This window comes from Glycine max, chromosome 10 (assembly GCF_000004515.6).
Source record: "Glycine max cultivar Williams 82 chromosome 10, Glycine_max_v4.0, whole genome shotgun sequence".
Lineage (NCBI taxonomy): Eukaryota > Viridiplantae > Streptophyta > Magnoliopsida > Fabales > Fabaceae > Glycine > Glycine max.
In genome coordinates, this window is record NC_038246.2 from 12446533 (window position 1) to 12449933 (window position 3401).

Here is a 3401-nt window from a genome sequence, read left to right on the forward strand (position 1 = left end):
CTACCATCTCTTTTTCCACTCTCATCTCTCTCATACTCAATAACTTTGATCTCCATAATTAGTGTCATTCCATCCTATGCTAATAAAACCTATCATTGAAAAATTAAATGAATTGTCATTACAATTATATTAAAACTTTTTGTAACTTTCATATATGTAATTAGTGTTATTCTCGGTGCAACTTATAAATTTAACTCGATATTGGATAGAGAAAAATCAATTCACAAACTCCAAACTCATTTTTTTGCATGAAGTTCACTAGCTTCATGTCAAAGTCCCCATTCAACAACTAGACTCCTTCATTCCTTTCAACTAGCAATGGTTCCTTGATCTATATGATATCAATAAATTTATAAATTGCACAATCATAGCCAAGACTGTCAATTTCTAATTACTAAAAAATGTTAAAATTTTCTATTCCAATAATGTGGGTTAATATTAAGACAATCATATTAGTTATTTATCATTAGTGGACATTATTTTGTGTGGTCAAATTAAGTGAGAATGTTAGACTACTGAAATGAGATGATATAAGCTTAAATAAGTAGATGTCAATGTTAGCCTATTAGGGGATAATGAGAATCCTATTAGGTTAACATGATATAAGAAGGCTATGGTCCCCAATATACCAAGTTATCGCACATAGTTTCCCTTCTTCTAATACAAAGAGTTATGAAAGTCCCATTGAAGAATAAAGAGACTACGGTTAAGAAATAACCATAATGTCATTGTCTGTGTTCATGATGGATAACCACAAAGATCCTGTAACAATTGTTGAAGAACACTTAGATATGAAACCAACAACAGATTTGGGTATTTTATCTAATCCTTAATAATTAAACATGATGTAGATCCCAGGACCTTTTTTAATTGTTCTAGGTTGTATACTTTTGAATCTTGGCTTCCTTATAAAGAATAAAGAATTATGAAATAAGGATTAAAGATATTCCAACAAGTGGTATTAGAGTAAGCCCTCGTTGTTTGATTATAAGGAATCAAAGTATTAAGAAAGGATTAACGTTTTTTTTTTTCAATCATGATGTGATCTTTGTATTTGGGTATTTTAATAATGATGCTTTTGATTTATTAGTTTATCTGAATTAGGTTTTGATTTCGGATTCTACATTGTGCTCCTCATGTCAAGGATGTGTCATGATAAAAAGAAAGTTTCCAAATTTAAAAAAAAATGTTTTGAAACTTTTTTTAAAAGTTTGATATGGTGATATATAGGAAGCATATTATGATTGGATTCAATAAGTTACTGCAAGCTTTTTGAATTGCAGAAAGTAATTCCTTTTATGCAAATCTTTTCTTTTTCCAAGTAATTGACACATCAAGGCATATTTATACGAAAAATTTCTTTGACATTAAAAAATAATGGCTAATGGTATATGTTAATATTATTATATATTAAGGAGTTGGTGGTTTCGAGAAATGACGTTCAACGATTTCTTTGAATGTTTTGTTTTAAAGAAACTCACGACACCCCTTTAGATTTTGGTTAGTAATAATGAAATATTTGGTATATTAGTTTGTTACATTCCTCCATGGTGTAAGTGTGAGATATATAAGCTTATTATGTTTGGGAATGCCATCAATGATTTGAATCCATTGTTATTGCATTATAATATTGATTTCAACATGGTATTTGTTTAGAAATTATCATATAATATTTACTCTAGTGTATGGTATTAGTGAATTAATTGTGGTAAGTTATTATTAGTGTTTTGTGATTATATGTAAAGTAGTGTGATTTGGGTTATTTAATATTTTTCATTTCCAAATCTAATTAGCGTTGTGATTGATTTCAAATTGATAGTTGAAATATTAATTTATATGTTTATATTGATGTGTTTGGAAAACTTGAAATCAAAAATATTTTTTTGAGATAATTCTCTAATTTAAGGACTACTAGGTTGTGATTTCTAGGGATGATATAGATATGCAATTTTTGGATTTTGTATATATATGTAAAAATTGTGTAAATTTAAATTTAACTAAATTGTCTAGTATTTTTGGTTGGATTAATTGAAATAGCATATTACCAAAGTAACATCTATTGTGTAGGTTAATTAATTTGATTGAATCAACATAGATGTTGTGTGCAGTTCTTCATATGAATTGTGTTCGGCGCAAAGGAAGACTTACATGCTTGTAATGGTGGATGTGTGGTGATTATAATGATTGATTTTCCCATGTTCTTGGTTAGAGCTCTTTAATTGATATTGAACATTCCTATTTGCAAACATACTCATGTGGTATGAAACATAAATTAAAGGAGAATTCCACCACTTTATGGCATAAAATGTTTAGGCCATATCTTTATACAAATATTTCATAAGCTTGTGTAGGAGGAAATTCTTAGACCCTAAGAGTTGTCAGACTTTTAAGTTTGTATTAAGTGTATTAAGGAAAACAAACAAACAAAAAGAATTTAAGTGTTGAAAGAGCCAAGGATATCTTAGAAATAATTCATAAGATATTTTTGGTCCCTTCCCTATGGATTCGTGGAATAGACAAAGATATTTTATTACATTTATAAATTATCACTCTTTATTTAATTTGTGAGAAGTCTCAGTCTCTAGACATTTTCAAGTCTTTCAAAGCTGAAGTTGAACTTCAATTGGGAAATAAAATTAAGGTTATCAAATTTGATTGTGGTGGTGAATACTATGGTAGATATGACAAATAAGGTAAGAAACATTTAGAGCTCATCATTTTTTTCCTTCAATAAGTGTGAAATTGTTCTGCAATACAAATTGTTGGGCAAACCTAGCATTAATGGAGTTGTAGAATGACAAAATTGAACTCTTAAGGATATGGTAAGAAGTATGATTCTTCTTTGCCACAATCACTTTGGGAAAAAGACATTAAAGACTAAAATATATATCCTCTTCAAGGTACCGAATAAAGTGGTTACTAAGACCCCTTACAAGTTATGGACGGGAAAAAAGCCCAACATTAAGTACATACACATTTCGAGATGACCAACTGAAGCAAAGTCCTTATAAACCACATGAAGGTAAGCTAGACTAAAAGACTATTAGTTGCTACTTTGCTGGTAATGTTGAATGCTCTCGCATGTATAAGTTTTACAATCCCACTGCAAAATCCTTCTTTGAGATAGAAATGTAAGATTCCTTGATGAAGTTGAGTTTGAAGGGGAAGGAAACACAAGATGTGTGGTCTCTGATGAAGAACTTCTTATTGACAAATGACAAGTCTTTGTAACAGATCTAGTACTTAATAACGATGTTATTCCTAACATCCTCCTCAAGCATCACCTATAGTTCAAACTCAACAACCTCAATAAGTGTCATCCAGAAGATCCACTAGAGAAAGGAGAAGTGCAATTTTGAATTATTATGGTGCATTCCTTTAAGAACATGAATATGACATTA